The following is a 14,642-nucleotide window of genomic DNA, read 5'->3' as shown; positions in this document are numbered from 1 at the left end:
ATGGAGTGTACAATCATCATTTGTCATTCCATCTTTAGCTAACACAAATAAACTGGATGGTTTGCCCACTCGAGAGTATGCCACGTATCTGTGCGAAAAACATGGTGTGTTCAAATCTAAGACGCAAACAGACATTGTTTGGCCTTATCATTGCGAATGCCAATCTAATGTGGAACTGAATGCGTTTAAATTGAATTGGCACATCTGTGGGGGCATAATAGGGATTGGCACATAATAGGGATTCGTGGAAGTAATATACTTTCATCCCGGAATTTGTCATTTAAAATAATGACTTCGATGACGTTGTTCATTAATTTATTAATGACTAATCGCGTGCCGTTGCACAGCCAAGGTGGGTTCAAATTACGAAGCAAAATAACCGGAGATCCAACTTTGAGTACTAAATTATGCGGTGATATGCCAGGTAAATCCAATGAGTTTAAAAACTCTGCTGGAAAATTTGCAGCTTCAATGGGATCGCAAACTGCATCAACGGATTTGCATGTCACCAAGATACCTGGCAATAACTGTTGCATCTACAGATTCAATTCGTTGACGTCCATATTTTTTGCTGCTAAAATCACCCTTTCTGCCAGCCACTCATGATGAATGCATTGCATGTGTACATCGGGAAATATTAGGCTAATGAGAGCATCTTGTGAATCAATGATTGTGCAGAAATCGTCCGGTAATTTAAGCATCCAGTCTCATCCTTAGTAGCCTCTCCATCACCGATATCTAACAATTGTTTTGAGAATGTTTCAGCAGATGGATCTTGAAGCATTTGGACGCGCATATTTACTTTTAGTAGAACTTTTACAACATTACGCCAAAGTGGAGATGATTTCAAGGAATCATTGATCTCATCAGCTTACATTAAACGCGGAAGGACGTGAAGTGTTTGTCTGAAATCACCTGAAAGGAGTAACAGAGTGCCGCCAAATAATTTGTCATTATTTTTTTATATCTTTCAATGTCCTGTTCAACGCCTCAAGCGATTTTTGTGTTCCATAGTGCAATCATCCCAGATGATAATTTTTCTGTGTTTTAACACTGTGGCCATAGAAGAAATATTTTTTATGTTGCACACTGCATCTGGGTTGTTTTGAATATTTAGTGGCAGCTTAAATACTGAATGAGCTATTCTGCCTCCGTCCAATAAAATTGCCGCAATGCCAGATGATGCAACGGCCAACGCGATGCCATTATTTGATCGTATTTCACTGAGAATTAGCGAAGTAATTAATGTTTTGCCAGTTCCACCTGGTGCATCAGGAAAAAAATCCACACTGTCCTGCTGAAACTGCGAGCATAATGCGGTCATAAATGCTCCTTTGTTTCTCATTCATTTGTGGAACATTGCGAGTAACAATCGCTGCCATTTTTATCGTATTGTATTGAAGTTCACGATTCATGTCAGTGTTTAATAAATCAGATGCACTTCGATTTGGCGAAAGCATACCGAAATGACTGAGTGGCAATTTGGCAAAAATAATGCAAAGATCCTCAATAACAATCAGTGCTTCATTGTACATAGCATCGCTGAATACTATCGTTAGATCGTTGCAACGTGTGCGATATTGATACCGTATATCATCAGTCATCGAATCTTTGTGATATTCTCATAACGTTTCTATACGGGCCGGGAAACATGTAGCTAACACTATAGCAAATAGTAGACGATTTTGCTTTGCAGTACAGTTCAATGCTGCTTCAGCAAGCATACTGGTTGTCGTCTTCCAGCAAGCCGAGTGCAAAGCATGCATCTTTATACGTTGGATGCTGATTTCCATCGTCTTTACGTATATCTTGAAATGACAATGAGCCGGTGTAATTAACCAACAACAGTCGAAAATAAAAGCACTCAGTCTGCCTTGGATTGACTGTAAATATTCTCCCCAAGACGTTTGATTTGAATAAACCGGGACATGCATCAACCGGTGTGCCTTGCTTGTGGGGTGTCCATTTTTTTGAACCCATGTGAAATAGGGTGGTACTTCTGAGTAGAGTAATGTCCGTGCAAAGACGCCAAATGCATCCGTACGATTACCCAATTCAAAAAATTTGGCGAGTGTAGTTTTTGGTGGATTTATAGCTCGGTCAATCGCTGTCTCGTTCGTGAAATATACGCTCTGACCGTTTTCAAGATCGACGGCTAAATGAATAACGGTTGGATCCCGTTCATTAATTGGGAAACCAAAGATACGCCAAACAGTTTCATTGGAGCTGATGTACCGGCCTATTTGGTACAGCGTTATTTCGTCGTTGTTATTCACTGGAAGAACAGTCACATTGGTATTTTCAACTCGAAATACTGCTATATCATTGCCTTTATCCACATACTTGCAAATATATTTGATGCTCTTCTTTTAAGGGCATGCATAAGTATTAGAGTTTAATATGACTTGTTGCAACGTGCGTGAATATTATTTCTGATTTATTACGTTTCTATGTCTAGTTTGGATCCGAATACGATTAAATAAAGATATATTTAAAATATACGTTAAATCTGTCCAAAAAATGAAAAAAAATTAGATACAAACCATTCTCGAATCCTTCTGAAGGTACACAGAAAATTTCATTTAAATCGGTCCATCCGTTTAGGAGGAGTTCAGTGACATACACACGAACAGACGAAATATATATATAAAGATTAACACTATTTAAAGAAATCAAAGGTGAAAAAATAATTGCAAAGGCCGAATTATAAATTGCAATTGCTTTCCGACAAATTTGAACTTCAAAAAAAAATGTGTTAAATTTATAAACAAAAAAAAAACCCAATCAGCACGTGAAATTTCAATTTTGTAATTGCGTTCTCGAGGCCTGAAGAGCATCCCGTATTGTATTTTTGTAGCTAAAAAGTTTTGAGCAAATAGTGTACATCTTTCCACTTATTATAGTATTATATTATTTATATATTATTATATCAAGTATTATAGTTTTTGTGCCAGCAAATCAAAAAAGTAGCATTAATGTAAACACTGAAAATGATTTTTCTTAATATAGAGGGATGTAACCAATAAAATAGCAATACATATTTAATAATTTTAAATAGAACATTCAAAGAAAAGGCTTGCATTAATATGACACTAAAATGAAAATATTTTGTTGGGAAAGAATGGTGCATGGTACCACAAAGTAAAATAAATGTGCAGCTAAATCCATTGCCTAAAGATTAATCACCACCCTTTTCTCATCCCCTATTAACCACTTACCATAAAATCAAGCAACGAAAAAGGGCTGCAAACTTCGATATTTTTTATCGCGCCAAAGGCACGAAGTGACCACAAAACTATGTTGGGTCTCACAGATAACTGGAATCGTGGTCAGAGAAGGTTTCATCGTCAAAATCATGACCCCTAATTGAAAGTCCAGGGATTCATTCCCCTCAGTTTATCGGTGGGCAACAAAACCGAACCATAGCACCGTATATCCGATAACATGGCATAAATCCGAGGGAAGTTAGTTGGCGTGGAAAACGGCGAAAATACTATCCGTGATGCGAATATTTTTACCGGGAAATAATGTGGATTATACAGAAGCATGTAATGTTGAAGATAAATACGCTTGCAAAAATGTTGCTTTCTTCTTTTCTTGAATTATCGTTCTTGGCGAAAAGTGTTCATCAAATTATAGTTTTGGCGAGGTATCTAAATCGGAGATTCTGTATATGGTATTCGAATCAAAGTTAAGCGAAAAACAGTTTTGCAAATTATTTACGCTTTATAATTAACTATTATAGCGATTGTATACTGGCAAATTTGAGGAAATTTTGTTTTGATTAAGAATAATGAAATATGCTTTTTTTTAATATGACAAAATTGAAGAATTTTTCCATTTTTTAAAATATAATTTCTTAATTGTTAGTTATAGATTGCAGTATGCCATATTTTTTTAAGAAAAAATATACGAAAAAATTAAAACTCTTATCCTCATGTTTAACTAGGTATTAACAAATTATCACAAGTAAAGTAAATTTCAAGAATTTGAAAAACAAAGATACAATTAAAGAGGAAAATAACGAAAAAAAATTACGAAAACAGAAATAAAAAATTTAATTTAAAATCCGAAATGGCGAGGGAAAGCGATTTTAAGCAGTCATTGTGCACATTACCAAGGAAAATTGCGGAAACACTAAATTGCGCACTTTAACGGAGCAAGCCAATTTATCTGAAAATTAGCTAAGTAATGTATACACTAATTTTTGATTCCTTATTAATCACTATTTACTTGCGACATTCAATGTGTATTTTCCTTTTTATCTTCATATTTGATAAAGATTCTAAAAATATAACGTAAGGGAAGCCTTTATGGAAAACTTTACATATATAAATTGAATAGGAGGGGAACAAATATGTTATTGGAGATCGATAATTTTTTTATTCAACGATTGAGTTTTTTAATGTCATTACAAAATTATTGATTAATAGTTTCCGAACTATCTTGATTCAGAATTAAAAGGACTCTCTTCATGATTTCTGCTACTAGCCCCCTAAGTTCCGTTCAAACTCTATTGGTAACCTAGCTGTGATCCCAATTTTGATTCCCACTTTGTGATCCCAACTCTCTTCACTCATCACAGATTTTTATTTTTTACTTAATGGGGAAAACGAATAAGTTTCCTTGGAAATAAAAGCAATTTAGAATAATAAAAACTAATAATGATATTTAAATATACTTTGCAAATGCATTGCTGTTTATATGCGACATTTGTTGATTTGAAGAAATATTTAAGGAATTGAAAAAAAAGTATTTAATATTTTTATACATGTTCTAATACTAAGTCCTCGTTAAATTGCTAGATTCTGATTATTAAATTTTTAATCGATACTTAATACCATAAATACGGAAAAGAAAAGTACTTAATAAAAATTATGCTGTTTGAAAAATTTTAGAGAAATCTTAACGAAAAAAAAATTCGCTTTGCCATTTCATTAAAAGTAAGGACTTTGTTTGTAAGTTTCCATTTCAGTAAAAAAGGAAAAAGAAACATTGATTAGCCATTTTCAGAAGTAAAACTCTGACATTTAAGGATTTAGCAATCTTTGACCTGCATTTTGCTACTTTTGAGAATCATTTCGTTACGAAATCACACGATTTGTGACGAAATGCGAACTCTCAAATGACGATAATGTTTACCTCAACTTGAAACCTCATCGTAGTGCATTGTGGGAGATTGTTAACTATAGAATGATGAAACTATAAAATAAAGACTGGATAATTGAAAATGAAGTGACGGATTGTGACAACCGGCTGTATGGTGGTCAAGTAGTTGGCCTCCTGTTAGGAAGATCCGGGGTTTGAATCTCACTTCAGGCATTGGTGCAATTCATCTCTCTATGCTAGCTGTCTTTCTTGTTTCACCTTCATAGTGCCCCTGATAAAATGGTTAATACTAAAGTTCGATACATTACGATACGAGTTTTTTCTTTTAAGTAGGAAAGTAGAATTACAAAATAGTTTTTAATTTTTAAGAAATTCGCTCCCTCGAAGAAGTAAAGATAGTTATTTCGTCATTTCGCTTCTTTTAGTAAAAAAGTAAAATTACGAAATATTTTTTAATTTTTAAGAAATTCGCTCCCTTGAAGAAGCAAAGATAGTTATTTCGTCATTTCGCTTCTTTTAGTAAAAAAGTAGAATTACGAAATATATTTTAATTTTGAAGAAATTCGCTCCCTCGAAGAAGTAAAGATAGTTATTTCGTCATTTCGCTTCTTTCAGTAAAAAAGTAGAATTACGAAATATATTTTAATTTTGAAGAAATTCGCTCCCTCGAAGAAGTAAAGATAGTTATTTCGTCATTTCGGTTCCTTTAGTAAAAAAGTAGAATTACGAAATATGTATATTTTTTAATTTCGAAGAAATTCGCTCCCTCGAAGAAGTAAAGATAGTTATTTCGTCATTTTGGCGAAATTTTTGCTCGAAGGTAATTTTATGATATTTGAGTATCCATTTTTTGTTTGGAGGAAAAATGAACATCACACTGAAGAAATTTTAAAACCACAATCCCAAAAAATCTTTTAAAATTTTGACACGAAATGCTTCAAAGCTTTTCTTAACCAATTTTCAAAAAAATCAAGATTGCAAGTCTGAAGAGTCTATCATCAATTCGAATGTTTTGTTCAATTTTCACCATTCCCTCTTTAACAGAGCTGTTTGAATCATTCGAAGAAGTAAGTCCTCGCTGCACAAGTCAGTATCAAATACTAGTTGTTTTGGCGATCTGCTGCAGTTATTAAGAAAAGATCAATTTTTCCCAATTTTTTTATGAAACAGGGAGTAACATTGCCCAACAAAGCGATGACATGAAAATTAAGATTTAGGAATTTAGTAATAATATACCCTTCAATGTTATTTATAAGAACATAAACAAAAAGAATATGGAAGGCTCACAAACTATCTCCTCGCACTTCATAGATTCACCTTATTCTCGACCGCGTTTCATGTTTTCCACGGTAGGGGGCAGTATTTGAAGAGGTTGTTTCAACTTCCGGTATAAGAATTTCTGCTGGTGTAAACCAAATTGCGTAAATCCGCATCTTAACTATCATGTAATTGCAAACCAATTTAGGATAATTTCCCAAAGTACTTTTTTTCATATATTTGTATGATTCGCGATCGCAACGCTCGAGTACGCCGTCTAGCGGGAGCCTGTAAATATCAGACATTAATTTATCACGTTTTCATTTAGTTCCATCGAAATCATTGACAGAATCAGACGCCATTTTTCAGCAGCAAATACGAAACAAAATTTCCCTAAGGAAAAGGCCGAAGAACTTGAAAAAAATCTCCAGAATATTAGTAAATCTTTCAGGAACAGAACACGCCAAACATTTGAAGAAAAATTCCTCAATAATTTTTAATTTCTATTATCAACAAACTTGCAACTGATGACTTCCGATTTCGGATACTGTTACAGATGTGTGTATTAAGGTAAAATGCATTTCTTCTGTCTTCAATTCATTACGAATTAAAGTGAAGTCAACATTGCTTTCGTCATTCCAGTGAATAAATATGAATTCAGAACATACAGAATTGTAATAGTTATAGCATATTCTTCTTCGTTATAGAATAGTATATATTTCTGTATCCATATAATTCGGAAAACAACAATAAAAAATTATCCAAGTTACTTGAAATAGTGCCATTTGTGCTGATTCTTAATTAATTTAAATCGTTTTCTTGGTAAGTTTTTTTTAATTTTGAAAGAATAAGTTCAACTAGAATTCAGCTATTCTGTTTTTAGCTACATATTCAAATTCATATCAATTATAAAATTTTGCTGTGTAGTATGTTATCTAAAAGTAATGAAGGTATAAACTATGTATCTATTATTTGAGAATAAAGTTTTCAAACAAGGAACTTATCATTTTGGAATTCTCCGGGAATCATAAATCAGGTAAGTGCAATGATTTTTACAATAAAAAATTTGCTTGTAAATATTTTTTTTTCATTTGATGATGGTTCTCTACAGAATGGTTTTTTACGTCTGATTAAGAACTATAAGAATAATAAAAAAAGAAACAATATGAAAGTTTTTATTTCAATGTAAAGAATTCTTAAAATCTTTTTTTTATCCTAAGAATTCTTTATTTTCCGTTTTTTAGTTTATAATTTTTTGATAAAAATTGTTCTCAAAATACTTTTTTTGAAAAATTAAATGGTATAACATTATGTGTTTATGTATACTTCTTGTATATTCCAATGTTTGAAGTAATATGATTCAGAAAAGTATGGAATAAAAATTCGGTACTTACGTATTAACGCCACCGCCGCTACAGATTTGGCGGTTTTTAAGTGCCGCCAATCTACACTTAAAATTTTTGCGACAATTCATAAAATAAAACACTTTATTTAAAATCAAAATAGTTAATCGGATTTCGGTGGAAAATGAGCCGATATAGAGTTTAGCATAGATTCAAAACAATCATATCGCCATATGAACTCTGATAAATAAGATTCCAAATGAAATAACATTTCCAAAACGTACGTTTACCAAGATAAAGTTTTATGTTGTGGGAATTGGTACATTTTCGTTTTTTCGGTAAAATATTTCCCTCCTGAAAAAATAAAATTGCATCTTGTTTTGTTTTTGGCAAATCCCAAAGACGAATTTTCGTAGCACTAAAAATGGCGACAAAAAAGAATTGTTTTTTTGTTTTTGTTTCGTCAGCATTCTTTATTTTACGTTTCTTAGTTTCTAAATAATGATTTTTATTGAAACTTGAAATTTTTTGATAAAAATTGTTGTCAAAAAACTTTGTTTACAAAATTAAATTTCATAAAATTATGAGGCTTATGTATACTTTTTGTTCATTTTAATTTTTGAAGTAATATGATTCTTAAAACTATAGAATGTAAAGTTTAAATGGGCCTTTCATGTTATATCATTAAATTTAGTAAAACTATTTCTCGGGCATTAGGTTTTATATCTTATAAGAATATACACATTTTTTTTGTTGTTAATGTACAAATATTTTTCCGATGTGTTTTGGATATTCCTTCTCTAATAAAAAGAGATACCATTTTGTTTTCGTTTGCATAAGAAAGAATATCAAGCATTTTTCTTTTTTAAATTTAATTAGCGACAGTAAAGAAGGAACGTTGCAATGCTACGTGCTAAATTAACGACGTCTCTAGAGTAACTGAATGTCGCAGGTATTAGTCTCATTCAACAACGCCCCCTATAGTTCGTTGCGATCGCGAATATTTTAAAATATGAAGAACACATTTTTTCACAAAAACACGGCACAAAAATTAAATTAAGAGAAACTAAGTATTCTAAGTATATAGAAACAATTCCGGAGCGTCAAAAAAAGAAATAGTCACTTTAATGTTATGACGTCAGAAGAGGACCTCAAGACTTCCGGTAGCGTTTTTTTAAAAAAAAAATTTTTTAATTTATTTTTATTTATTTATTTATTTTTTTTAAGGATATATGGCGAATAAAAGTTGCTACTGCGCTCAAATTGCTTGCCCGCTTTCATTTTAAAAAATAATTAGATAAGTTACACGCTAGGTCATCACTCACGCTAATTAAAAAAGAGAAAAAAGATTCTGTCCTACTGGTTAGTAAAGTGACAGCAGTTTGTGCCAAAAATCTATAATAATATGCATTTTAATGATATTAGGTAATAAATTATGAGCTAACTAGCCGTGTTTGGCTACCATCCTGTTCACCTTTTAAAATTATCTTGTTCAACATATAAACTTTAATGATAACCAAATCGAATGCACAGCACAACTGCCTTTAAATATTCTAAGTCGCATACCCCTCCTACAATCCTAACAATTTAATTAATTTTTAGCAATATATTAACAATATTTTTTTAGCTGTCCAGCCCATGCTTATGGCTTAGCCCTTACGAAAGTACTTTAATTTCAATTTTCAATTATTTTTAAGATATATCCGCAATATTACCAAAGTACGCAATATTGGCCTATCCTTTACCAAAGTACTTTGATTTCAATGTTCAGTTACTTTTAAGATATGTCCGCAATACTACCAAAGTACGCAATATTGGCCTATCCTTTACCAAAGTACTTTGATTTCAATTTTCAATTATTCTTTAGATATGTCGGCAATATTGCCAAAGTGCGCAATATTGGCCTCTCCTCTACGAAAGTACTTTGATTTCAATGTTCAATTATTTTTAAGATATGTCCGAAATATTACCAAAGTTCATTATGTATTGAATTTAAGTAATAAATTAAAATCTGTCCGGCAAACTTACAGCTCACAAACTACCGTAAGTATTAGTTCGGAACGTAAGTATTAGTTAGGTAGGGAGCAGAAGTATAAAATTTATTTAAATTATTAATCTGTCTGGAGATAAGATAGAAAACTCATCAGCGAAAGCATTTTTACGTGCTGTACTGCGTACCTCTCGAGTCATAACTTGGGTATGGTGTGATACATGTGAACCACCAGCTCCATCACCAATAATTGGTATGCAACTTTATAGCACTGTGTATGTTTAAAATTTACAGCTATTTTAGAAAGAAATTAAAAATAGAATCCATATAATTACTTTGTAACTAAGTTTTTATTTTTATAGAAATGTAAAGTTATTCTTAATATATACTTAATATATTACTAACTATTTAACGCTACTGAAATTAGCACTTAAGGCAACCTAGCAAAATGTATAATTACTATAGTGGTGCCAGTGGGCAGAGAAATACCTGACTTTATGCGACCACATGAGAGAATTATATTTATAGATTATTTTGTAAAAGGCAACGGAAAGAATTGTTCAGGAAAAATTTTCGAGCAATATAGCCAAATTGTTTGGGGAAAAAACTACAAATTTGATTTATACAGTAAAAATTATTTTTGTAAAATTAAAAATAAATTTGAAATTCAGACACTAATTCTAAATTTCCAATTTATTTTCAATTTTACACAAATATTTTTTACTGTATGAATTAAATTTGTAGGCTTTTTTTCCCTCAAAAATTTGGCTATATTACTCAAAAATTGTTCGGGAAAAATTTTTGAGCAATCTAGCCAAATTTTTGAAAAAAAACCCCTACAAGTTTGATTTACACAGTAAAAAATATTTTTGTAAAATTAAAAATAAATTTGAAATTTTGACTTATTCCTTATTTCATACCTAAGAATATTTTTAAACAGATTTTGCAGAAAATAGTAAGCTGTAAGTTAAAATTTTTTTTTAAATCAGCCGGTCACAATCTTTTGTGTATTTGTAAACAGTAAAATATTTATTTTTATTCTTCACTTTATAGATCTTATTTTTTTTTTATATTCAGCCTTAAACTATTTATATTCTAAAGGAATAAAAGAGCTGAACTCCTTCGAGTAAAAATATCCATCTTAATCTTATTTTTATATCTTTTAGTTCATCGTTTCAACTCTGCAAGTCAAGAAAAAAAAACTGTAAGCTTTAGCCATAATCAAAATCACATCAATCGTAAATATGATAAAAAGGCCGAAAAGGAAGACCTACGAACTGATGCGAGTAAAAAATTATAAAAAGAAAAACTAACCCAAAATAAACACCCAAAAATAACCAGCTCGCATCTTTTTGTCTACGAAAATCACTGGATAGGAAATTCTTCATTCAGAAGCGTCTGTTACAACGTCGAGCATAGGATACGGAAAAGGCGCGCTTTGCCTGAAACAGATTTTGACGTCATTGCTTGTTTGTATTTGAACAGGGTTACCAAAAATGCGATTTAGTGCTTAGCATAATGTACAATATAAATATTTTAAGCCAATACAATAAACTTTGAGTTAACACATATTTTAAATACAAGGAACTTTAAAATAATCAATGTTATTTTTTTCATTTTTCCTTTATGTCATTTTTTTTTCTTTACTGGTTGACAGTTAAGAAAAAAAAATGACATAAAGGAAAGCAATTTCCACGCAACGAACTCAACGCTACAGAGTTTTTGGAAGAGTTGTGATACGTTTTTTAACTTCAAAACAGAGCTCAAATTGAAAAGTACTATGATTAACCCCTTAACGATCGGTTAATTTTCAAGAAAACGGTTATAAGAGTGATTATTTTTTTTATCTCTGAAAATTATATAAAAATATATGCATGAACAATATATATATTCATTTTTAATTTTTGATTTATTTTTAACTTGAAACTTTTAGAAATTAAATTTTTAGGAAAAGCCAACATTTAGGGTTACTATGACTTAATGTTGGTTTCCCAGCAAGCATAGAAAACTTAAAAAATGTGTGTTTTAGACATAGAATTTTATTAAACTTACGTAAAATATAAATAAAGAATAGAATTTTTTTCTTGTGTGATAAATTTTAAAACATGAGATACAGAGGCCAACGTCACAATCTGTACAGCAGTGCCGAGTTTCCTTACCTACATCAAAAAACTAAATAAACTAACTATCTACTATTACCTCAAAAATATCCTGGTACTGCCATCTGGTGTGCAAAAGGAGAAATAAAATATTTTCCGGATAAAAGAAGTGAATTAGTTTTATTCTTTATGGCGCGTTACTACTGAACACTCCAGCCCAGAAATATCATGGGAACGAGAAATAGAGGGCGAAACTTCACCCCGTCATTTTTACCGGAGAAGATTGTTTTTCAAAGCCTCCGTCATCATATGAAATTGTGCTTTTAGCGAATAATATGCTGTTCTCATAACTGCTGTGAGTTTGTAGCTGTTACTTATGACTGCTTGGTCAAGTTTAGCCTATTTATGATAGCCAGCACTATGTTATTCTAAAAATAGCGTTAAACGTCAATATGGAAGAAAATCACAGTTTTGTAAAAATGAAAAGAATTTGTGGTCTGATTTTTTTGTTATTTAGAAACTTACTCCAATATTGGACTTATAAAGTCTGGGCATATAAAAATTTGCAAAATCTGAGGATAGGGCAGTAATTTTGATGATTTTCATCTAGTTGTAAAAAAGTTTAATGACTTTTTAAATATTTCAGTTATTTATCCGTTCTAATGACCAGATAATTCTTCCTCGCAAGATGATAAATGTAACTTATGGCTGTCTTTCGAAAGCTCTGTCGTAATATGAAATGATGTTTTTTTGCGAATAATATGTTATTTTCATAACTGCTGTGAGTTTTCAACTGTTACTTCTGACTGAGAACTATGCGTTTCCTGATGATACACTTGTTAAGACCAATAAAGATATTTTTCATCTTTAAAAAAAAAAAAAAAAAAAAGTGCCAGTGGGGTCAAGGCCTGGATCACCATACGAACCAGTGCACGGCTTATTCTGCAAACTGTGCAAAATGCGGCGGCAATCATCACACCCATGAATGCAATTGCGATGAGTGCTATTGCATTAACTTTTGGCACTAGAACAAGTACAAAGGTACCAACTACAACCCTGATCATTGAGCCTTCGTCTCAGACTGTCCGACATACCAACAAATACTACATTCGCTAAGAATGAAATTCATCGACAGCTAAATACATTTACATTATAAATGTTTTCCTACAAAATTTTGATCTTCATGAAACCTTAAAAACTTTAGGAAAAAAAATAACTTTTTTCCATAACTTTTTAGACTTTTGAAAAACTTTTAAATTTTCTTTTCTCTTTTCTATTATTCTTCAAAATTTGACACAACGAAAATTTTAAAAAAGAAAAAATTCATTTCTTCTTGTCAACAAATACATATGCTGTTTTTCATATCCATTTGCTGTTTGCTGTTCACCTATATGTACTGGTGTACTCACTATTGTTCTTGCTTCATTTGTTGTTTCACTTTTTTATTTATTTAGTTATTTTTTATTAACTAATGTGATACATATTATTGTCATCTGCATAACGCAATTGTGCTTTGTATTTGTGGTGTAGTTATGAATTTTGTAATTGTTTGCTTATGTGCTGTGTATTGTGCGAGCTAGATTGTCGGCCTGACGTGGACTATACGGTTAAGGGTTTTGCAAACCTAGGTAAGTGTCCACGTCTGGAAGAAAGGAAGAAAAAAAATGTTACTTCTGACTGTTAGGTCAAGTTTAGCCTATTTAAAGCCAACGTTGTCTACGCTTATTTTGAAAAAGGCGCAAAACGTTAATATGGAGAAAAGCCACAGTTTTGTGAAAATGAAAAGCGTTTTTACTCTAATTTTTTTAATATTTAAAAACTTACTTCAATGCTGTATTTCTTGGCCTCAAAAAAATTTTGCAAGAACTGAGAATAAGGCAGTGATTTTGATAATTTTCATATATAAGTGGGAAAAGGTCTCCAAATTGGGGATTTTTAAGAAAAGTTTAATAACTTTTAAAATATTTAAGTTATTTGTTTATTCTAAAGCCCAGATAATTCTCCACTGCAAGATTATATTGTTTAAAATCATCGCATTGTTCTAAGTGTAAGGCACTTAGACCTTGGCTTTCTTATTTTCCCTGGAGAGATACCTTCGAAAACCACGGAGAAAAAAAATCTGGTAAAATTACCGTATTGTATGGCAATAGCATTTCTGGTAAAAAAAAATCATTATTCTGATAAATAAAACGAATATATACGAAGGCTATTCTTTTGGTTTTACCTGATGGAAGACTTCATTCGTTTCTTTTTTAAGTATGAAGTTTTCATTCAGGTTACATCTCAGAGCTCCAGTTTTTCTTGGGATTAGTTATTTAATTATTCATTTCACAGTTTTTCCGTATACACATATAGACGTATATATATTACACTTAACAAAAGATACAAAACGGAAAAATAACTTTAAGCGAATAAATGGTCTTTATGCCACTCTCTTAGGTATCACTATAAAATTACCAAATTTACTCCATATTATAAGACCACATTTTTTTTGTTAGTTTTAGCAAAATCATTACCAAAGCGTGTTGGTAAAAATTACCGAGCTTTTTGGTGTTCCCATAGAGCTAAAAACACTGTAAAATTTCCCATATTCCGGTAGTTTTGAATATACTTTTTTTCTCAGTGTTCATTTAAAAAAAATATTTTGAAATTAGTTTAACTTTCGCAACTGAACTTGAAACACAATGTATTGTCTATTCTTAGAGTTTTTTTTAAAATCAAAATCACGATAAATAAGCTATTTTAATAATCACATTTTATGCTTATTCTTGATCATTTCTTAGTATTGTCTGCTATTGCAGCAATTATGATTTTAAAATTTATTTAAAATTAAGGAATAAATCA

This window comes from Parasteatoda tepidariorum, chromosome 6, assembly GCF_043381705.1.
Source record: "Parasteatoda tepidariorum isolate YZ-2023 chromosome 6, CAS_Ptep_4.0, whole genome shotgun sequence".
Taxonomy (NCBI): Eukaryota; Metazoa; Arthropoda; class Arachnida; order Araneae; family Theridiidae; genus Parasteatoda; species Parasteatoda tepidariorum.
Note: the sequence above shows the minus strand (reverse complement) of the source record.